Genomic DNA, 25,395 nt, shown 5'->3' with positions numbered 1-25,395 from the left:
ACCCATCGTTTTTGTCATTTCGTCATTTTTTTCAAATCTTAAAAAATGATGAAAAACTGCGCGCTATAGTATGCCGTACGATATGGGCTATAGCCCACGGTCCAAAATGATGAGAAACGAGGCTAACTTTTTTTTTCAAAATTTCAAAAAACATGGGCTATAACCCATCGTTTTTGTCATTTCGTCATTTTTTTCAAATCCTCAAAAATGATGAAAAACGGCGCGCTATAGTATGCCGTACGCTATGGGCTATAGCCCATGGTCCAAAATGATGAGAAACGAGGATAACTTTTTTTTTCAAAATTTCAAAAAACATGGGCTATAACCCATCGTTTTTGTCATTTCGTCATTTTTTTCAAATCTTCAAAAATGATGAAAAACTGCGCGCTATAGTATGCCGTACGATATGGGCTATAGCCCACGGTCCAAAATGATGAGAAACGAGGCTAACTTTTTTTTTCAAAATTTCAAAAAACATGGGCTATAACCCATCGTTTTTGTCATTTCGTCATTTTTTTCAAATCCTCAAAAATGATGAAAAACGGCGCGCTATAGTATGCCGTACGATATGGGCTATAGCCCATGGTCCAAAATGATGAGAAACGAGGATAACTTTTTTTTTCAAAATTTCAAAAAACATGGGCTATAACCCATCGTTTTTGTCATTTCGTCATTTTTTTCAAATCTTCAAAAATGATGAAAAACTCCGCGCTATAGTATGCCGTACGATATGGGCTATAGCCCACGGTCCAAAATGATGAGAAACGAGGCTAATTTTTTTTTCCAAAATTTCCAAAAACATGGGCTATAACCCATCGTTTTTGTCATTTCGTCATTTTTTTCAAATCTTCAAAAATGATGAAAAACTGCGCGCTATAGTATGCCGTACGATATGGGCTATAGCCCACGGTCCAAAATGATGAGAAACGAGGCTAACTTTTTTTTTCAAAATTTCAAAAAACATGGGCTATAACCCATCGTTTTTGTCATTTCGTCATTTTTTTAAAATCCTCAAAAATGATGAAAAACGGCGCGCTATAGTATGCCGTACGATATGGGCTATAGCCCATGGTCCAAAATGATGAGAAACGAGGATAACTTTTTTTTCCAAAATTTCAAAAAACATGGGCTATAACCCATCGTTTTTGTCATTTCGTCATTTTTTTCAAATCTTCAAAAATGATGAAAAACTGCGCGCTATAGTATGCCGTACGATATGGGCTATAGCCCACGGTCCAAAATGATGAGAAACGAGGCTAACTTTTTTTTTCAAAATTTCAAAAAACATGGGCTATAACCCATCGTTTTTGTCATTTCGTCATTTTTTTCAAATCCTCAAAAATGATGAAAAACGGCGCGCTATAGTATGCCGTACGATATGGGCTATAGCCCATGGTCCAAAATGATGAGAAACGAGGCTAACTTTTTTTTTCAAAATTTCAAAAAACATGGGCTATAACCCATCGTTTTTGTCATTTCGTCATTTTTTTCAAATCTTCAAAAATGATGAAAAACTGCGCGCTATAGTATGCCGTACGATATGGGCTATAGCCCACGGTCCAAAATGATGAGAAACGAGGCTAACTTTTTTTTTCAAAATTTCAAAAAACATGGGCTATAACCCATCGTTTTTGTCATTTCGTCATTTTTTTCAAATCCTCAAAAATGATGAAAAACGGCGCGCTATAGTATGCCGTACGATATGGGCTATAGCCCATGGTCCAAAATGATGAGAAACGAGGATAACTTTTTTTTTCAAAATTTCAAAAAACATGGGCTATAACCCATCGTTTTTGTCATTTCGTCATTTTTTTCAAATCTTCAAAAATGATGAAAAACTCCGCGCTATAGTATGCCGTACGATATGGGCTATAGCCCACGGTCCAAAATGATGAGAAACGAGGCTAATTTTTTTTCTCCAACATTTCCAAAAACATGGGCTATAACCCATCGTTTTTGTCATTTCGTCATTTTTTTCAAATCTTCAAAAATGATGAAAAACTGCGCGCTATAGTATGCCGTACGATATGGGCTATAGCCCACGGTCCAAAATGATGAGAAACGAGGCTAACTTTTTTTTTCAAAATTTCAAAAAACATGGGCTATAACCCATCGTTTTTGTCATTTCGTCATTTTTTTCAAATCCTCAAAAATGATGAAAAACGGCGCGCTATAGTATGCCGTACGATATGGGCTATAGCCCATGGTCCAAAATGATGAGAAACGAGGATAACTTTTTTTTTCAAAATTTCAAAAAACATGGGCTATAACCCATCGTTTTTGTCATTTCGTCATTTTTTTAAAATCCTCAAAAATGATGAAAAACGGCGCGCTATAGTATGCCGTACGATATGGGCTATAGCCCATGGTCCAAAATGATGAGAAACGAGGATAACCTTTTTTTCCAAAATTTCAAAAAACATGGGCTATAACCCATCGTTTTTGTCATTTCGTCATTTTTTTCAAATCTTCAAAAATGATGAAAAACTGCGCGCTATAGTATGCCGTACGATATGGGCTATAGCCCACGGTCCAAAATGATGAGAAACGAGGCTAACTTTTTTTTTCAAAATTTCAAAAAACATGGGCTATAACCCATCGTTTTTGTCATTTCGTCATTTTTTTCAAATCCTCAAAAATGATGAAAAACGGCGCGCTATAGTATGCCGTACGATATGGGCTATAGCCCATGGTCCAAAATGATGAGAAACGAGGCTAACTTTTTTTTTCAAAATTTCAAAAAACATGGGCTATAACCCATCGTTTTTGTCATTTCGTCATTTTTTTCAAATCTTCAAAAATGATGAAAAACTGCGCGCTATAGTATGCCGTACGATATGGGCTATAGCCCACGGTCCAAAATGATGAGAAACGAGGCTAACTTTTTTTTTCAAAATTTCAAAAAACATGGGCTATAACCCATCGTTTTTGTCATTTCGTCATTTTTTTCAAATCCTCAAAAATGATGAAAAACGGCGCGCTATAGTATGCCGTACGATATGGGCTATAGCCCATGGTCCAAAATGATGAGAAACGAGGATAACTTTTTTTTTCAAAATTTCAAAAAACATGGGCTATAACCCATCGTTTTTGTCATTTCGTCATTTTTTTCAAATCTTCAAAAATGATGAAAAACTCCGCGCTATAGTATGCCGTACGATATGGGCTATAGCCCACGGTCCAAAATGATGAGAAACGAGGCTAATTTTTTTTCTCCAACATTTCCAAAAACATGGGCTATAACCCATCGTTTTTGTCATTTCGTCATTTTTTTCAAATCTTCAAAAATGATGAAAAACTGCGCGCTATAGTATGCCGTACGATATGGGCTATAGCCCACGGTCCAAAATGATGAGAAACGAGGCTAACTTTTTTTTTCAAAATTTCAAAAAACATGGGCTATAACCCATCGTTTTTGTCATTTCGTCATTTTTTTCAAATCCTCAAAAATGATGAAAAACGGCGCGCTATAGTATGCCGTACGATATGGGCTATAGCCCATGGTCCAAAATGATGAGAAACGAGGATAACTTTTTTTTTCAAAATTTCAAAAAACATGGGCTATAACCCATCGTTTTTGTCATTTCGTCATTTTTTTCAAATCTTCAAAAATGATGAAAAACTGCGCGCTATAGTATGCCGTATGATATGGGCTATAGCCCACGGTCCAAAATGATGAGAAACGAGGCTAACTTTTTTTTTTTAAATTTCAAAAAACATGGGCTATAACCCATCGTTTTTGTCATTTCGTCATTTTTTTCAAATCCTCAAAAATGATGAAAAACGGCGCGATATAGTATGCCGTACGATATGGGCTATAGCCCATGGTCCAAAATGATGAGAAACGAGGATAACTTTCTTTTTCAAAATTTCAAAAAACATGGGCTATAACCCATCGTTTTTGTCATTTCGTCATTTTTTTCGAATCTTCAAAAATGATGAAAAACTGCGCGCTATAGTATGCCGTACGATATGGGCTATAGCCCACGGTCCAAAATGATGAGAAACGAGGCTAACTTTTTTTTTCAAAATTTCAAAAAACATGGGCTATAACCCATCGTTTTTGTCATTTCGTCATTTTTTTCAAATCTTCAAAAATGATGAAAAACTGCGCGCTATAGTATGCCGTACGATATGGGCTATAGCCCATGGTCCAAAATGATGAGAAACGAGGCTAACCTTTTTTTTCAAAATTTCAAAAAACATGGGCTATAACCCATCGTTTTTGTCATTTCGTCATTTTTTTCAAATCCTCAAAAATGATGAAAAACGGCGCGCTATAGTATGCCGTACGATATGGGCTATAGCCCATGGTCCAAAATGATGAGAAACGAGGATAACTTTTTTTTTCAAAATTTCAAAAAACATGGGCTATAACCCATCGTTTTTGTCATTTCGTCATTTTTTTCAAATCTTCAAAAATGATGAAAAACTGCGCGCTATAGTATGCCGTACGATATGGGCTATAGCCCACGGTCCAAAATGATGAGAAACGAGGCTAACTTTTTTTTTCAAAATTTCAAAAAACATGGGCTATAACCCATCGTTTTTGTCATTTCGTCATTTTTTTCAAATCCTCAAAAATGATGAAAAACGGCGCGCTATAGTATGCCGTACGATATGGGCTATAGCCCATGGTCCAAAATGATGAGAAACGAGGATAACTTTTTTTTTCAAAATTTCAAAAAACATGGGCTATAACCCATCGTTTTTGTCATTTCGTCATTTTTTTCAAATCTTCAAAAATGATGAAAAACTCTGCGCTATAGTATGCCGTACGATATGGGCTATAGCCCACGGTCCAAAATGATGAGAAACGAGGCTAACTTTTTTTTCCAAAATTTCAAAAAACATGGGCTATAACCCATCGTTTTTGTCATTTCGTCATTTTTTTCAAATCTTCAAAAATGATGAAAAACTGCGCGCTATAGTATGCCGTACGATATGGGCTATAGCCCACGGTCCAAAATGATGAGAAACGAGGCTAACTTTTTTTTTCAAAATTTCAAAAAACATGGGCTATAACCCATCGTTTTTGTCATTTCGTCATTTTTTTCAAATCCTCAAAAATGATGAAAAACGGCGCGCTATAGTATGCCGTACGATATGGGCTATAGCCCACGGTCCAAAATGATGAGAAACGAGGCTAACTTTTTTTTTCAAAATTTCAAAAAACATGGGCTATAACCCATCGTTTTTGTCATTTCGTCATTTTTTTCAAATCCTCAAAAATGATGAAAAACGGCGCGCTATAGTATGCCGTACGATATGGGCTATAGCCCATGGTCCAAAATGATGAGAAACGAGGATAACTTTTTTTTCCAAAATTTCAAAAAACATGGGCTATAACCCATCGTTTTTGTCATTTCGTCATTTTTTTCAAATCTTCAAAAATGGTGAAAAACTGCGCGCTATAGTATGCCGTACGATATGGGCTATAGCCCACGGTCCAAAATGATGAGAAACGAGGCTAACTTTTTTTTTCAAAATTTCAAAAAACATGGGATATAACCCATCGTTTTTGTCATTTCGTCATTTTTTTCAAATCCTCAAAAATGATGAAAAACGGCGCGCTATAGTATGCCGTACGATATGGGCTATAGCCCATGGTCCAAAATGATGAGAAACGAGGCTAACTTTTTTTTTCAAAATTTCAAAAAACATGGGCTATAACCCATCGTTTTTGTCATTTTGTCATTTTTTTCAAATCTTCAAAAATGATGAAAAACTGCGCGCTATAGTATGCCGTACGATATGGGCTATAGCCCACGGTCCAAAATGATGAGAAACGAGGCTAACTTTTTTTTTCAAAATTTCAAAAAACATGGGCTATAACCCATCGTTTTTGTCATTTCGTCATTTTTTTCAAATCCTCAAAAATGATGAAAAACGGCGCGCTATAGTATGCCGTACGATATGGGCTATAGCCCATGGTCCAAAATGATGAGAAACGAGGCTAACTTTTTTTTTCAAAATTTCAAAAAACATGGGCTATAACCCATCGTTTTTGTCATTTCGTCATTTTTTTCAAATCCTCAAAAATGATGAAAAACGGCGCGCTATAGTATGCCGTACGATATGGGCTATAGCCCATGGTCCAAAATGATGAGAAACGAGGATAACTTTTTTTTTCAAAATTTCAAAAAACATGGGCTATAACCCATCGTTTTTGTCATTTCGTCATTTTTTTCAAATCTTCAAAAATGATGAAAAACTGCGCGCTATAGTATGCCGTACGATATGGGCTATAGCCCACAGTCCAAAATGATGAGAAACGAGGCTAATTTTTTTTTCCAAAATTTCCAAAAACATGGGCTATAACCCATCGTTTTTGTCATTTCGTCATTTTTTTCAAATCTTCAAAAATGATGAAAAACTGCGCGCTATAGTATGCCGTACGATATGGGCTATAGCCCACGGTCCAAAATGATGAGAAACGAGGCTAACTTTTTTTTTCAAAATTTCAAAAAACATGGGCTATAACCCATCGTTTTTGTCATTTCGTCATTTTTTTCAAATCCTCAAAAATGATGAAAAACGGCGCGCTATAGTATGCCGTACGATATGGGCTATAGCCCATGGTCCAAAATGATGAGAAACGAGGATAACTTTCTTTTTCAAAATTTAAAAAAACATGGGCTATAACCCATCGTTTTTGTCATTTCGTCATTTTTTTCAAATCCTCAAAAATGATGAAAAACGGCGCGCTATAGTATGCCGTACGATATGGGCTATAGCCCATGGTCCAAAATGATGAGAAACGAGGATAACTTTTTTTTTCAAAATTTCAAAAAACATGGGCTATAACCCATCGTTTTTGTCATTTCGTCATTTTTTTCAAATCTTAAAAAATGATGAAAAACTGCGCGCTATAGTATGCCGTACGATATGGGCTATAGCCCACGGTCCAAAATGATGAGAAACGAGGCTAACTTTTTTTTTCAAAATTTCAAAAAACATGGGCTATAACCCATCGTTTTTGTCATTTCGTCATTTTTTTCAAATCCTCAAAAATGATGAAAAACGGCGCGCTATAGTATGCCGTACGATATGGGCTATAGCCCATGGTCCAAAATGATGAGAAACGAGGATAACTTTTTTTTTCAAAATTTCAAAAAACATGGGCTATAACCCATCGTTTTTGTCATTTCGTCATTTTTTTCAAATCTTCAAAAATGATGAAAAACTCCGCGCTATAGTATGCCGTACGATATGGGCTATAGCCCACGGTCCAAAATGATGAGAAACGAGGCTAATTTTTTTTTCCAAAATTTCCAAAAACATGGGCTATAACCCATCGTTTTTGTCATTTCGTCATTTTTTTCAAATCTTCAAAAATGATGAAAAACTGCGCGCTATAGTATGCCGTACGATATGGGCTATAGCCCACGGTCCAAAATGATGAGAAACGAGGCTAACTTTTTTTCCCAAAATTTCAAAAAACATGGGCTATAACCCATCGTTTTTGTCATTTCGTCATTTTTTTCAAATCTTCAAAAATGATGAAAAACTGCGCGCTATAGTATGCCGTACGATATGGGCTATAGCCCACGGTCCAAAATGATGAGAAACGAGGCTAACTTTATTTTTCAAAATTTAAAAAAACATGGGCTATAACCCATCGTTTTTGTCATTTCGTCATTTTTTTCAAATCTTCAAAAATGATGAAAAACTGCGCGCTATAGTATGCCGTACGATATGGGCTATAGCCCACGGTCCAAAATGATGAGAAACGAGGCTAACTTTTTTTTTCAAAATTTCAAAAAACATGGGCTATAACCCATCGTTTTTGTCATTTCGTCATTTTTTTCAAATCCTCAAAAATGATGAGAAACGGCGCGCTATAGTATGCCGTACGATATGGGCTATAGCCCATGGTCCAAAATGATGAGAAACGAGGATAACTTTTTTTTTCAAAATTTCAAAAAACATGGGCTATAACCCATCGTTTTTGTCATTTCGTCATTTTTTTCAAATCTTCAAAAATGATGAAAAACTGCGCGCTATAGTATGCCGTACGATATGGGCTATAGCCCACGGTCCAAAATGATGAGAAACGAGGCTAACTTTTTTTCCCAAAATTTCAAAAAACATGGGCTATAACCCATCGTTTTTGTCATTTCGTCATTTTTTTCAAATCTTCAAAAATGATGAAAAACTGCGCGCTATAGTATGCCGTACGATATGGGCTATAGCCCACGGTCCAAAATGATGAGAAACGAGGCTAACTTTATTTTTCAAAATTTCAAAAAACATGGGCTATAACCCATCGTTTTTGTCATTTCGTCATTTTTTTCAAATCTTCAAAAATGATGAAAAACTGCGCGCTATAGTATGCCGTACGATATGGGCTATAGCCCACGGTCCAAAATGATGAGAAACGAGGCTAACTTTTTTTTTCAAAATTTCAAAAAACATGGGCTATAACCCATCGTTTTTGTCATTTCGTCATTTTTTTCAAATCCTCAAAAATGATGAGAAACGGCGCGCTATAGTATGCCGTACGATATGGGCTATAGCCCATGGTCCAAAATGATGAGAAACGAGGATAACTTTTTTTTTCAAAATTTCAAAAAACATGGGCTATAACCCATCGTTTTTGTCATTTCGTCATTTTTTTCAAATCTTCAAAAATGATGAAAAACTGCGCGCTATAGTATGCCGTACGATATGGGCTATAGCCCACGGTCCAAAATGATGAGAAACGAGGCTAACTTTTTTTCCCAAAATTTCAAAAAACATGGGCTATAACCCATCGTTTTTGTCATTTCGTCATTTTTTTCAAATCTTCAAAAATGATGAAAAACTGCGCGCTATAGTATGCCGTACGATATGGGCTATAGCCCACGGTCCAAAATGATGAGAAACGAGGCTAACTTTATTTTTCAAAATTTCAAAAAACATGGGCTATAACCCATCGTTTTTGTCATTTCGTCATTTTTTTCAAATCTTCAAAAATGATGAAAAACTGCGCGCTATAGTATGCCGTACGATATGGGCTATAGCCCACGGTCCAAAATGATGAGAAACGAGGCTAACTTTTTTTTTCAAAATTTCAAAAAACATGGGCTATAACCCATCGTTTTTGTCATTTCGTCATTTTTTTCAAATCCTCAAAAATGATGAGAAACGGCGCGCTATAGTATGCCGTACGATATGGGCTATAGCCCATGGTCCAAAATGATGAGAAACGAGGATAACTTTTTTTTTCAAAATTTCAAAAAACATGGGCTATAACCCATCGTTTTTGTCATTTCGTCATTTTTTTCAAATCTTCAAAAATGATGAAAAACTGCGCGCTATAGTATGCCGTACGATATGGGCTATAGCCCACGGTCCAAAATGATGAGAAACGAGGCTAACTTTTTTTTTCAAAATTTCAAAAAACATGGGCTATAACCCATCGTTTTTGTCATTTCGTCATTTTTTTCAAATCTTCAAAAATGATGAAAAACTGCGCGCTATAGTATGCCGTACGATATGGGCTATAGCCCACGGTCCAAAATGATGAGAAACGAGGCTAACTTTTTTTTTCAAAATTTCAAAAAACATGGGCTATAACCCATCGTTTTTGTCATTTCGTCATTTTTTTAAAATCCTCAAAAATGATGAAAAACGGCGCGCTATAGTATGCCGTACGATATGGGCTATAGCCCATGGTCCAAAATGATGAGAAACGAGGATAACTTTTTTTTTCAAAATTTCAAAAAACATGGGCTATAACCCATCGTTTTTGTCATTTCGTCATTTTTTTCAAATCTTCAAAAATGATGAAAAACTGCGCGCTATAGTATGCCGTACGATATGGGCTATAGCCCATGGTCCAAAATGATGAGAAACGAGGATAACTTTTTTTTTCAAAATTTCAAAAAACATGGGCTATAACCCATCGTTTTTGTCATTTTTTTCAAATCCTCAAAAATGATAAAAACGGCGCGCTATAGTATGCCGTACGATATGGGCTATAGCCCACGGTCCAAAATGATGAGAAACGAGGCTAACTTTTTTTTTCAAAATTTCAAAAAACATGGGCTATAACCCATCGTTTTTGTCATTTCGTCATTTTTTTCAAATCCTCAAAAATGATGAGAAACGGCGCGCTATAGTATGCCGTACGATATGGGCTATAGCCCATGGTCCAAAATGATGAGAAACGAGGATAACTTTTTTTTTCAAAATTTCAAAAAACATGGGCTATAACCCATCGTTTTTGTCATTTCGTCATTTTTTTCAAATCTTCAAAAATGATGAAAAACTCCGCGCTATAGTATGCCGTACGATATGGGCTATAGCCCACGGTCCAAAATGATGAGAAACGAGGCTAATTTTTTTTTCCAAAATTTCCAAAAACATGGGCTATAACCCATCGTTTTTGTCATTTCGTCATTTTTATTAAATCTTCAAAAATGATGAAAAACTGCGCGCTATAGTATGCCGTACGATATGGGCTATAGCCCACGGTCCAAAATGATGAGAAACGAGGCTAACTTTTTTTCCCAAAATTTCAAAAAACATGGGCTATAACCCATCGTTTTTGTCATTTCGTCATTTTTTTCAAATCTTCAAAAATGATGAAAAACTGCGCGCTATAGTATGCCGTACGATATGGGCTATAGCCCACGGTCCAAAATGATGAGAAACGAGGCTAACTTTATTTTTCAAAATTTCAAAAAACATGGGCTATAACCCATCGTTTTTGTCATTTCGTCATTTTTTTCAAATCTTCAAAAATGATGAAAAACTGCGCGCTATAGTATGCCGTACGATATGGGCTATAGCCCACGGTCCAAAATGATGAGAAACGAGGCTAACTTTTTTTTTCAAAATTTCAAAAAACATGGGCTATAACCCATCGTTTTTGTCATTTCGTCATTTTTTTCAAATCCTCAAAAATGATGAGAAACGGCGCGCTATAGTATGCCGTACGATATGGGCTATAGCCCATGGTCCAAAATGATGAGAAACGAGGATAACCTTTTTTTTCAAAATTTCAAAAAACATGGGCTATAACCCATCGTTTTTGTCATTTCGTCATTTTTTTCAAATCTTCAAAAATGATGAAAAACTGCGCGCTATAGTATGCCGTACGATATGGGCTATAGCCCACGGTCCAAAATGATGAGAAACGAGGCTAACTTTTTTTTTCAAAATTTCAAAAAACATGGGCTATAACCCATCGTTTTTGTCATTTCGTCATTTTTTTCAAATCCTCAAAAATGATGAAAAACGGCGCGCTATAGTATGCCGTACGATATGGGCTATAGCCCATGGTCCAAAATGATGAGAAACGAGGATAACTTTTTTTTTCAAAATTTCAAAAAACATGGGCTATAACCCATCGTTTTTGTCATTTCGTCATTTTTTTCAAATCCTCAAAAATGATGAAAAACGGCGCGCTATAGTATGCCGTACGATATGGGCTATAGCCCATGGTCCAAAATGATGAGAAACGAGGCTAACTTTTTTTTTCAAAATTTCAAAAAACATGGGCTATAACCCATCGTTTTTGTCATTTCGTCATTTTTTTCAAATCTTCAAAAATGATGAAAAACTGCGCGCTATAGTATGCCGTACGATATGGGCTATAGCCCACGGTCCAAAATGATGAGAAACGAGGCTAACTTTTTTTCCCAAAATTTCAAAAAACATGGGCTATAACCCATCGTTTTTGTCATTTCGTCATTTTTTTCAAATCTTCAAAAATGATGAAAAACTGCGCGCTATAGTATGCCGTACGATATGGGCTATAGCCCACGGTCCAAAATGATGAGAAACGAGGCTAACTTTTTTTTTCAAAATTTCAAAAAACATGGGCTATAACCCATCGTTTTTGTCATTTCGTCATTTTTTTCAAATCTTCAAAAATGATGAAAAACTGCACGCTATAGTATGCCGTACGATATGGGCTATAGCCCACGGTCCAAAATGATGAGAAACGAGGCTAACTTTTTTTTTCAAAATTTCAAAAAACATGGGCTATAACCCATCGTTTTTGTCATTTCGTCATTTTTTTCAAATCTTCAAAAATGATGAAAAACTGCGCGCTATAGTATGCCGTACGATATGGGCTATAGCCCACGGTCCAAAATGATGAGAAACGAGGCTAACTTTTTTTTTCAAAATTTCAAAAAACATGGGCTATAACCCATCGTTTTTGTCATTTCGTCATTTTTTAAAAATCCTCAAAAATGATGAAAAACGGCGCGCTATAGTATGCCGTACGATATGGGCTATAGCCCATGGTCCAAAATGATGAGAAACGAGGATAACTTTTTTTTTCAAAATTTCAAAAAACATGGGCTATAACCCATCGTTTTTGTCATTTCGTCATTTTTTTCAAATCTTCAAAAATGATGAAAAACTGCGCGCTATAGTATGCCGTACGATATGGGCTATAGCCCATGGTCCAAAATGATGAGAAACGAGGATAACTTTTTTTTTCAAAATTTCAAAAAACATGGGCTATAACCCATCGTTTTTGTCATTTTTTTCAAATCCTCAAAAATGATGAAAAACGGCGCGCTATAGTATGCCGTACGATATGGGCTATAGCCCACGGTCCAAAATGATGAGAAACGAGGCTAACTTTTTTTTTCAAAATTTCAAAAAACATGGGCTATAACCCATCGTTTTTGTCATTTCGTCATTTTTTTCAAATCCTCAAAAATGATGAGAAACGGCGCGCTATAGTATGCCGTACGATATGGGCTATAGCCCATGGTCCAAAATGATGAGAAACGAGGATAACTTTTTTTTTCAAAATTTCAAAAAACATGGGCTATAACCCATCGTTTTTGTCATTTCGTCATTTTTTTCAAATCTTCAAAAATGATGAAAAACTCCGCGCTATAGTATGCCGTACGATATGGGCTATAGCCCACGGTCCAAAATGATGAGAAACGAGGCTAATTTTTTTTTCCAAAATTTCCAAAAACATGGGCTATAACCCATCGTTTTTGTCATTTCGTCATTTTTATTAAATCTTCAAAAATGATGAAAAACTGCGCGCTATAGTATGCCGTACGATATGGGCTATAGCCCACGGTCCAAAATGATGAGAAACGAGGCTAACTTTTTTTCCCAAAATTTCAAAAAACATGGGCTATAACCCATCGTTTTTGTCATTTCGTCATTTTTTTCAAATCTTCAAAAATGATGAAAAACTGCGCGCTATAGTATGCCGTACGATATGGGCTATAGCCCACGGTCCAAAATGATGAGAAACGAGGCTAACTTTATTTTTCAAAATTTCAAAAAACATGGGCTATAACCCATCGTTTTTGTCATTTCGTCATTTTTTTCAAATCTTCAAAAATGATGAAAAACTGCGCGCTATAGTATGCCGTACGATATGGGCTATAGCCCACGGTCCAAAATGATGAGAAACGAGGCTAACTTTTTTTTTCAAAATTTCAAAAAACATGGGCTATAACCCATCGTTTTTGTCATTTCGTCATTTTTTTCAAATCCTCAAAAATGATGAGAAACGGCGCGCTATAGTATGCCGTACGATATGGGCTATAGCCCATGGTCCAAAATGATGAGAAACGAGGATAACCTTTTTTTTCAAAATTTCAAAAAACATGGGCTATAACCCATCGTTTTTGTCATTTCGTCATTTTTTTCAAATCTTCAAAAATGATGAAAAACTGCGCGCTATAGTATGCCGTACGATATGGGCTATAGCCCACGGTCCAAAATGATGAGAAACGAGGCTAACTTTTTTTTTCAAAATTTCAAAAAACATGGGCTATAACCCATCGTTTTTGTCATTTCGTCATTTTTTTCAAATCTTCAAAAATGATGAAAAACTCCGCGCTATAGTATGCCGTACGATATGGGCTATAGCCCACGGTCCAAAATGATGAGAAACGAGGCTAATTTTTTTTTCCAAAATTTCCAAAAACATGGGCTATAACCCATCGTTTTTGTCATTTCGTCATTTTTATTAAATCTTCAAAAATGATGAAAAACTGCGCGCTATAGTATGCCGTACGATATGGGCTATAGCCCACGGTCCAAAATGATGAGAAACGAGGCTAACTTTTTTTCCCAAAATTTCAAAAAACATGGGCTATAACCCATCGTTTTTGTCATTTCGTCATTTTTTTCAAATCTTCAAAAATGATGAAAAACTGCGCGCTATAGTATGCCGTACGATATGGGCTATAGCCCACGGTCCAAAATGATGAGAAACGAGGCTAACTTTATTTTTCAAAATTTCAAAAAACATGGGCTATAACCCATCGTTTTTGTCATTTCGTCATTTTTTTCAAATCTTCAAAAATGATGAAAAACTGCGCGCTATAGTATGCCGTACGATATGGGCTATAGCCCACGGTCCAAAATGATGAGAAACGAGGCTAACTTTTTTTTTCAAAATTTCAAAAAACATGGGCTATAACCCATCGTTTTTGTCATTTCGTCATTTTTTTCAAATCCTCAAAAATGATGAGAAACGGCGCGCTATAGTATGCCGTACGATATGGGCTATAGCCCATGGTCCAAAATGATGAGAAACGAGGATAACCTTTTTTTTCAAAATTTCAAAAAACATGGGCTATAACCCATCGTTTTTGTCATTTCGTCATTTTTTTCAAATCTTCAAAAATGATGAAAAACTGCGCGCTATAGTATGCCGTACGATATGGGCTATAGCCCACGGTCCAAAATGATGAGAAACGAGGCTAACTTTTTTTCCCAAAATTTCAAAAAACATGGGCTATAACCCATCGTTTTTGTCATTTCGTCATTTTTTTCAAATCTTCAAAAATGATGAAAAACTGCGCGCTATAGTATGCCGTACGATATGGGCTATAGCCCACGGTCCAAAATGATGAGAAACGAGGCTAACTTTTTTTTTCAAAATTTCAAAAAACATGGGCTATAACCCATCGTTTTTGTCATTTCGTCATTTTTTTCAAATCTTCAAAAATGATGAAAAACTGCACGCTATAGTATGCCGTACGATATGGGCTATAGCCCACGGTCCAAAATGATGAGAAACGAGGCTAACTTTTTTTTTCAAAATTTCAAAAAACATGGGCTATAACCCATCGTTTTTGTCATTTCGTCATTTTTTTCAAATCCTCAAAAATGATGAGAAACGGCGCGCTATAGTATGCCGTACGATATGGGCTATAGCCCATGGTCCAAAATGATGAGAAACGAGGATAACTTTTTTTTTCAAAATTTCAAAAAACATGGGCTATAACCCATCGTTTTTGTCATTTCGTCATTTTTTTCAAATCTTCAAAAATGATGAAAAACTGCGCGCTATAGTATGCCGTACGATATGGGCTATAGCCCACGGTCCAAAATGATGAGAAACGAGGCTAACTTTTTTTTTCAAAATTTCAAAAAACATGGGCTATAACCCATCGTTTTTGTCATTTCGTCATTTTTTTCAAATCTTCAAAAATGATGAAAAACTGCGCGCTATAGTATGCCGTACGATATGGGCTATAGCCCACGGTCCAAAATGATGAGAAACGAGGCCAACTTTTTTTTTCAAAATTTCAAAAAACATGGGCTATAACCCATCGTTTTTGTCATTTCGTCATTTTTTTCAAATCTTCAAAAATGATGAAAAACTGCGCGCTATAGTATGCCGTACGATATGGGCTATAGCCCACGGTCCAAAATGATGAGAAACGAGGCTAACTTTTTTTCCCAAAATTTCAAAAAACATGGGCTATAACCCATCGTTTTTGTCATTTCGTCATTTTTTTCAAATCTTCAAAAATGATGAAAAACTGCGCGCTATAGTATGCCGTACGATATGGGCTATAGCCCACGGTCCAAAATGATGAGAAACGAGGCTAACTTTTTTTTTCAAAATTTCAAAAAACATGGGCTATAACCCATCGTTTTTGTCATTTCGTCATTTTTTTCAAATCTTCAAAAATGATGAAAAACTGCACGCTATAGTATGCCGTACGATATGGGCTATAGCCCACGGTCCAAAATGATGAGAAACGAGGCTAACTTTTTTTTTCAAAATTTCAAAAAACATGGGCTATAACCCATCGTTTTTGTCATTTCGTCATTTTTTTCAAATCCTCAAAAATGATGAGAAACGGCGCGCTATAGTATGCCGTACGATATGGGCTATAGCCCATGGTCCAAAATGATGAGAAACGAGGATAACTTTTTTTTTCAAAATTTCAAAAAACATGGGCTATAACCCATCGTTTTTGTCATTTCGTCATTTTTTTCAAATCTTCAAAAATGATGAAAAACTGCGCGCTATAGTATGCCGTACGATATGGGCTATAGCCCACGGTCCAAAATGATGAGAAACGAGGCTAACTTTTTTTTTCAAAATTTCAAAAAACATGGGCTATAACCCATCGTTTTTGTCATTTCGTCATTTTTTTCAAATCTTCAAAAATGATGAAAAACTGCGCGCTATAGTATGCCGTACGATATGGGCTATAGCCCACGGTCCAAAATGATGAGAAACGAGGCCAACTTTTTTTTTCAAAATTTCAAAAAACATGGGCTATAACCCATCGTTTTTGTCATTTCGTCATTTTTTTAAAATCCTCAAAAATGATGAAAAACGGCGCGCTATAGTATGCCGTACGATATGGGCTATAGCCCATGGTCCAAAATGATGAGAAACGAGGATAACTTTTTTTTTTAAATTTCAAAAAACATGGGCTATAACCCATCGTTTTTGTCATTTCGTCATTTTTTTCAAATCTTCAAAAATGATGAAAAACTGCTCGCTATAATATGCCGTACGATATGGGCTATAGCCCACGGTCCAAAATGATGAGAAACGAGGCTAACTTTTTTTTTCAAAATTTCAAAAAACATGGGCTATAACCCATCGTTTTTGTCATTTCGTCATTTTTTTCAAATCTTCAAAAATGATGAAAAACTGCGCGCTATAGTATGCCGTACGATATGGGCTATAGCCCACGGTCCAAAATGATGAGAAACGAGGCTAACTTTTTTTTTCAAAATTTCAAAAAACATGGGCTATAACCCATCGTTTTTGTCATTTCGTCATTTTTTTAAAATCCTCAAAAATGATGAAAAACGGCGCGCTATAGTATGCCGTACGATATGGGCTATAGCCCATGGTCCAAAATGATGAGAAACGAGGATAACTTTTTTTTTCAAAATTTCAAAAAACATGGGCTATAACCCATCGTTTTTGTCATTTCGTCATTTTTTTCAAATCTTCAAAAATGATGAAAAACTGCGCGCTATAGTATGCCGTACGATATGGGCTATAGCCCATGGTCCAAAATGATGAGAAACGAGGATAACTTTTTTTTTCAAAATTTCAAAAAACATGGGCTATAACCCATCGTTTTTGTCATTTTTTTCAAATCCTCAAAAATGATGAAAAACGGCGCGCTATAGTATGCCGTACGATATGGGCTATAGCCCACGGTCCAAAATGATGAGAAACGAGGCTAACTTTTTTTTTCAAAATTTCAAAAAACATGGGCTATAACCCATCGTTTTTGTCATTTCGTCATTTTTTTCAAATCCTCAAAAATGATGAGAAACGGCGCGCTATAGTATGCCGTACGATATGGGCTATAGCCCATGGTCCAAAATGATGAGAAACGAGGATAACTTTTTTTTTCAAAATTTCAAAAAACATGGGCTATAACCCATCGTTTTTGTCATTTCGTCATTTTTTTCAAATCTTCAAAAATGATGAAAAACTCCGCGCTATAGTATGCCGTACGATATGGGCTATAGCCCACGGTCCAAAATGATGAGAAACGAGGCTAATTTTTTTTTCCAAAATTTCCAAAAACATGGGCTATAACCCATCGTTTTTGTCATTTCGTCATTTTTATTAAATCTTCAAAAATGATGAAAAACTGCGCGCTATAGTATGCCGTACGATATGGGCTATAGCCCACGGTCCAAAATGATGAGAAACGAGGCTAACTTTTTTTCCCAAAATTTCAAAAAACATGGGCTATAACCCATCGTTTTTGTCATTTCGTCATTTTTTTCAAATCTTCAAAAATGATGAAAAACTGCGCGCTATAGTATGCCGTACGATATGGGCTATAGCCCACGGTCCAAAATGATGAGAAACGAGGCTAACTTTTTTTTTCAAAATTTCAAAAAACATGGGCTATAACCCATCGTTTTTGTCATTTCGTCATTTTTTTCAAATCTTCAAAAATGATGAAAAACTGCGCGCTATAGTATGCCGTACGATATGGGCTATAGCCCACGGTCCAAAATGATGAGAAACGAGGCTAACTTTTTTTTTCAAAATTTCAAAAAACATGGGCTATAACCCATCGTTTTTGTCATTTCGTCATTTTTTTCAAATCCTCAAAAATGATGAGAAACGGCGCGCTATAGTATGCCGTACGATATGGGCTATAGCCCATGGTCCAAAATGATGAGAAACGAGGATAACCTTTTTTTTCAAAATTTCAAAAAACATGGGCTATAACCCATCGTTTTTGTCATTTCGTCATTTTTTTCAAATCTTCAAAAATGATGAAAAACTGCGCGCTATAGTATGCCGTACGATATGGGCTATAGCCCACGGTCCAAAATGATGAGAAACGAGGCTAACTTTTTTTTTCAAAATTTCAAAAAACATGGGCTATAACCCATCGTTTTTGTCATTTCGTCATTTTTTTCAAATCTTCAAAAATGATGAAAAACTCCGCGCTATAGTATGCCGTACGATATGGGCTATAGCCCACGGTCCAAAATGATGAGAAACGAGGCTAATTTTTTTTTCCAAAATTTCCAAAAACATGGGCTATAACCCATCGTTTTTGTCATTTCGTCATTTTTATTAAATCTTCAAAAATGATGAAAAACTGCGCGCTATAGTATGCCGTACGATATGGGCTATAGCCCACGGTCCAAAATGATGAGAAACGAGGCTAACTTTTTTTCCCAAAATTTCAAAAAACATGGGCTATAACCCATCGTTTTTGTCATTTCGTCATTTTTTTCAAATCTTCAAAAATGATGAAAAACTGCGCGCTATAGTATGCCGTACGATATGGGCTATAGCCCACGGTCCAAAATGATGAGAAACGAGGCTAACTTTATTTTTCAAAATTTCAAAAAACATGGGCTATAACCCATCGTTTTTGTCATTTCGTAATTTTTTTCAAATCCTCAAAAATGATGAGAAACGGCGCGCTATAGTATGCCGTACGATATGGGCTATAGCCCATGGTCCAAAATGATGAGAAACGAGGATAACCTTTTTTTTCAAAATTTCAAAAAACATGGGCTATAACCCATCGTTTTTGTCATTTCGTCATTTTTTTCAAATCTTCAAAAATGATGAAAAACTGCGCGCTATAGTATGCCGTACGATATGGGCTATAGCCCACGGTCCAAAATGATGAGAAACGAGGCTAACTTTTTTTCCCAAAATTTCAAAAAACATGGGCTATAACCCATCGTTTTTGTCATTTCGTCATTTTTTTCAAATCTTCAAAAATGATGAAAAACTGCGCGCTATAGTATGCCGTACGATATGGGCTATAGCCCACGGTCCAAAATGATGAGAAACGAGGCTAACTTTTTTTTTCAAAATTTCAAAAAACATGGGCTATAACCCATCGTTTTTGTCATTTCGTCATTTTTTTCAAATCCTCAAAAATGATGAGAAACGGCGCGCTATAGTATGCCGTACGATATGGGCTATAGCCCATGGTCCAAAATGATGAGAAACGAGGATAACTTTTTTTTTCAAAATTTCAAAAAACATGGGCTATAACCCATCGTTTTTGTCATTTCGTCATTTTTTTCAAATCTTCAAAAATGATGAAAAACTGCGCGCTATAGTATGCCGTACGATATGGGCTATAGCCCACGGTCCAAAATGATGAGAAACGAGGCTAACTTTTTTTTTCAAAATTTCAAAAAACATGGGCTATAACCCATCGTTTTTGTCATTTCGTCATTTTTTTCAAATCCTCAAAAATGATGAGAAACGGCGCGCTATAGTATGCCGTACGATATGGGCTATAGCCCATGGTCCAAAATGATGAGAAACGAGGATAACTTTTTTTTTCAAAATTTCAAAAAACATGGGCTATAACCCATCGTTTTTGTCATTTCGTCATTTTTTTCAAATCTTCAAAAATGATGAAAAACTGCGCGCTATAGTATGCCGTACGATATGGGCTATAGCCCACGGTCCAAAATGATGAGAAACGAGGCTAACTTTTTTTTTCAAAATTTCAAAAAACATGGGCTATAACCCATCGTTTTTGTCATTTCGTCATTTTTTTCAAATCTTCAAAAAGGATGAAAAACTGCGCGCTATAGTATGCCGTACGATATGGGCTATAGCCCACGGTCCAAAATGATGAGAAACGAGGCCAACTTTTTTTTTCAAAATTTCAAAAAACATGGGCTATAACCCATCGTTTTTGTCATTTCGTCATTTTTTCAAAATCCTCAAAAATGATGAAAAACGGCGCGCTATAGTATGCCGTACGATATGGGCTATAGCCCATGGTCCAAAATGATGAGAAACGAGGATAACTTTTTTTTTTAAATTTCAAAAAACATGGGCTATAACCCATCGTTTTTGTCATTTCGTCATTTTTTTCAAATCTTCAAAAATGATGAAAAACTGCTCGCTATAGTATGCCGTACGATATGCGCTAAAGCCCAAGGTCCAAAATGATGAGAAACGAGGCTAACTTTTTTTTTCAAAATTTCAAAAAACATGGGCTATAACCCATCGTTTTTGTCATTTCGTCATTTTTTTCAAATCCTCAAAAATGATGAAAAACGGCGCGCTATAGTATGCCGTACGATATGGGCTATAGCCCATGGTCCAAAATGATGAGAAACGAGGATAACTTTTTTTTTCAAAATTTCAAAAAACATGGGCTATAACCCATCGTTTTTGTCATTTCGTCATTTTTTTCAAATCCTCAAAAATGATGAAAAACGGCGCGCTATAGTATGCCGTACGATATGGGCTATAGCCCATGGTCCAAAATGATGAGAAACGAGGCTAACTTTTTTTTCCAAAATTTCAAAAAACATGGGCTATAACCCATCGTTTTTGTCATTTCGTCATTTTTTTCAAATCTTCAAAAATGATGAAAAACTGCGCGCTATAGTATGCCGTACGATATGGGCTATAGCCCACGGTCCAAAATGATGAGAAACGAGGCTAACTTTTTTTTTCAAAATTTCAAAAAACATGGGCTATAACCCATCGTTTTTGTCATTTCGTCATTTTTTTCAAATCCTCAAAAATGATGAAAAACGGCGCGCTATAGTATGCCGTACGATATGGGCTATAGCCCATGGTCCAAAATGATGAGAAACGAGGATAACTTTTTTTTTCAAAATTTCAAAAAACATGGGCTATAACCCATCGTTTTTGTCATTTCGTCATTTTTTTCAAATCTTCAAAAATGATGAAAAACTCTGCGCTATAGTATGCCGTACGATATGGGCTATAGCCCACGGTCCAAAATGATGAGAAACGAGGCTAATTTTTTTTTCCAAAATTTCCAAAAACATGGGCTATAACCCATCGTTTTTGTCATTTCGTCATTTTTTTCAAATCTTCAAAAATGATGAAAAACTGCGCGCTATAGTATGCCGTACGATATGGGCTATAGCCCACGGTCCAAAATGATGAGAAACGAGGCTAACTTTTTTTTTCAAAATTTCAAAAAACATGGGCTATAACCCATCGTTTTTGTCATTTCGTCATTTTTTTCAAATCCTCAAAAATGATGAAAAACGGCGCGCTATAGTATGCCGTACGATATGGGCTATAGCCCATGGTCCAAAATTATGAGAAACGAGGATAACTTTCTTTTTCAAAATTTCAAAAAACATGGGCTATAACCCATCGTTTTTGTCATTTCGTCATTTTTTTCGAATCTTCAAAAATGATGAAAAACTGCGCGCTATAGTATGCCGTACGATATGGGCTATAGCCCACGGTCCAAAATGATGAGAAACGAGGCTAACTTTTTTTTTCAAAATTTCAAAAAACATGGGCTATAACCCATCGTTTTTGTCATTTCGTCATTTTTTTCAAATCTTCAAAAATGATGAAAAACTGCGCGCTATAGTATGCCGTACGATATGGGCTATAGCCCATGGTCCAAAATGATGAGAAACGAGGCTAACCTTTTTTTTCAAAATTTCAAAAAACATGGGCTATAACCCATCGTTTTTGTCATTTCTTTCAAATCCTCAAAAATGATGAAAAACGGCGCGCTATAGTATGCCGTACGATATGGGCTATAGCCCATGGTCCAAAATGATGAGAAACGAGGATAACTTTTTTTTTCAAAATTTCAAAAAACATGGGCTATAACCCATCGTTTTTGTCATTTCGTCATTTTTTTCAAATCTTCAAAAATGATGAAAAACTGCGCGCTATAGTATGCCGTACGATATGGGCTATAGCCCACGGTCCAAAATGATGAGAAACGAGGCTAACTTTTTTTTTCAAAATTTCAAAAAACATGGGCTATAACCCATCGTTTTTGTCATTTCGTCATTTTTTTCAAATCCTCAAAAATGATGAAAAACGGCGCGCTATAGTATGCCGTACGATATGGGCTATAGCCCATGGTCCAAAATGATGAGAAACGAGGATAACTTTTTTTTTCAAAATTTCCAAAAACATGGGCTATAACCCATCGTTTTTGTCATTTCGTCATTTTTTTCAAATCTTCAAAAATGATGAAAAACTGCGCGCTATAGTATGCCGTACGATATGGGCTATAGCCCACGGTCCAAAATGATGAGAAACGAGGCTAACTTTTTTTTTCAAAATTTCAAAAAACATGGGCTATAACCCATCGTTTTTGTCATTTCGTCATTTTTTTCAAATCCTCAAAAATGATGAAAAACGGCGCGCTATAGTATGCCGTACGATATGGGCTATAGCCCATGGTCCAAAATTATGAGAAACGAGGATAACTTTCTTTTTCAAAATTTCAAAAAACATGGGCTATAACCCATCGTTTTTGTCATTTCGTCATTTTTTTCGAATCTTCAAAAATGATGAAAAACTGCGCGCTATAGTATGCCGTACGATATGGGCTATAGCCCACGGTCCAAAATGATGAGAAACGAGGCTAACTTTTTTTTTCAAAATTTCAAAAAACATGGGCTATAACCCATCGTTTTTGTCATTTCGTCATTTTTTTCAAATCTTCAAAAATGATGAAAAACTGCGCGCTATAGTATGCCGTACGATATGGGCTATAGCCCATGGTCCAAAATGATGAGAAACGAGGCTAACCTTTTTTTTCAAAATTTCAAAAAACATGGGCTATAACCCATCGTTTTTGTCATTTCTTTCAAATCCTCAAAAATGATGAAAAACGGCGCGCTATAGTATGCCGTACGATATGGGCTATAGCCCATGGTCCAAAATGATGAGAAACGAGGATAACTTTTTTTTTCAAAATTTCAAAAAACATGGGCTATAACCCATCGTTTTTGTCATTTCGTCATTTTTTTCAAATCTTCAAAAATGATGAAAAACTGCGCGCTATAGTATGCCGTACGATATGGGCTATAGCCCACGGTCCAAAATGATGAGAAACGAGGCTAACTTTTTTTTTCAAAATTTCAAAAAACATGGGCTATAACCCATCGTTTTTGTCATTTCGTCATTTTTTTCAAATCCTCAAAAATGATGAAAAACGGCGCGCTATAGTATGCCGTACGATATGGGCTATAGCCCATGGTCCAAAATGATGAGAAACGAGGATAACTTTTTTTTTCAAAATTTCAAAAAACATGGGCTATAACCCATCGTTTTTGTCATTTCGTCATTTTTTTCAAATCTTCAAAAATGATGAAAAACTGCGCGCTATAGTATGCCGTACGATATGGGCTATAGCCCACGGTCCAAAATGATGAGAAACGAGGCTAACTTTTTTTTTCAAAATTTCAAAAAACATGGGCTATAACCCATCGTTTTTGTCATTTCGTCATTTTTTTCAAATCTTCAAAAATGATGAAAAACTGCGCGCTATAGTATGCCGTACGATATGGGCTATAGCCCACGGTCCAAAATGATGAGAAACGAGGCTAACTTTTTTTTTCAAAATTTCAAAAAACATGGGCTATAACCCATCGTTTTTGTCATTTCGTCATTTTTTTAAAATCCTCAAAAATGATGAAAAACGGCGCGCTATAGTATGCCGTACGATATGGGCTATAGCCCATGGTCCAAAATGATGAGAAACGAGGATAACTTTTTTTTTCAAAATTTCAAAAAACATGGGCTATAACCCATCGTTTTTGTCATTTCGTCATTTTTTTCAAATCTTCAAAAATGATGAAAAACTGCTCGCTATAGTATGCCGTACGATATGGGCTATAGCCCACGGTCCAAAATGATGAGAAACGAGGCTAACTTTTTTTTTCAAAATTTCAAAAAACATGGGCTATAACCCATCGTTTTTGTCATTTCGTCATTTTTTTCAAATCCTCGAAAATGATGAAAAACGGCGCGCTATAGTATGCCGTACGATATGGGCTATAGCCCATGGTCCAAAATGATGAGAAACGAGGATAACTTTTTTTTTCAAAATTTCAAAAAACATGGGCTATAACCCATCGTTTTTGTCATTTCGTCATTTTTTTCAAATCCTCAAAAATGATGAAAAACGGCGCGCTATAGTATGCCGTACGATATGGGCTATAGCCCATGGTCCAAAATGATGAGAAACGAGGCTAACTTTTTTTTTCAAAATTTCAAAAAACATGGGCTATAACCCATCGTTTTTGTCATTTCGTCATTTTTTTCAAATCTTCAAAAATGATGAAAAACTGCGCGCTATAGTATGCCGTACGATATGGGCTATAGCCCACGGTCCAAAATGATGAGAAACGAGGCTAACTTTTTTTTTCAAAATTTCAAAAAACATGGGCTATAACCCATCGTTTTTGTCATTTCGTCATTTTTTTCAAATCCTCAAAAATGATGAAAAACGGCGCGCTATAGTATGCCGTACGATATGGGCTATAGCCCATGGTCCAAAATTATGAGAAACGAGGATAACTTTCTTTTTCAAAATTTCAAAAAACATGGGCTATAACCCATCGTTTTTGTCATTTCGTCATTTTTTTCGAATCTTCAAAAATGATGAAAAACTGCGCGCTATAGTATGCCGTACGATATGGGCTATAGCCCACGGTCCAAAATGATGAGAAACGAGGCTAACTTTTTTTTTCAAAATTTCAAAAAACATGGGCTATAACCCATCGTTTTTGTCATTTCGTCATTTTTTTCAAATCTTCAAAAATGATGAAAAACTGCGCGCTATAGTATGCCGTACGATATGGGCTATAGCCCATGGTCCAAAATGATGAGAAACGAGGCTAACCTTTTTTTTCAAAATTTCAAAAAACATGGGCTATAAC

This window comes from Protomyctophum bolini (genome assembly GCF_963924005.1).
Source record: "Protomyctophum bolini genome assembly, chromosome: 7".
NCBI classification, from domain to species: Eukaryota; Metazoa; Chordata; class Actinopteri; order Myctophiformes; family Myctophidae; genus Protomyctophum; species Protomyctophum bolini.
Note: the sequence above shows the minus strand (reverse complement) of the source record.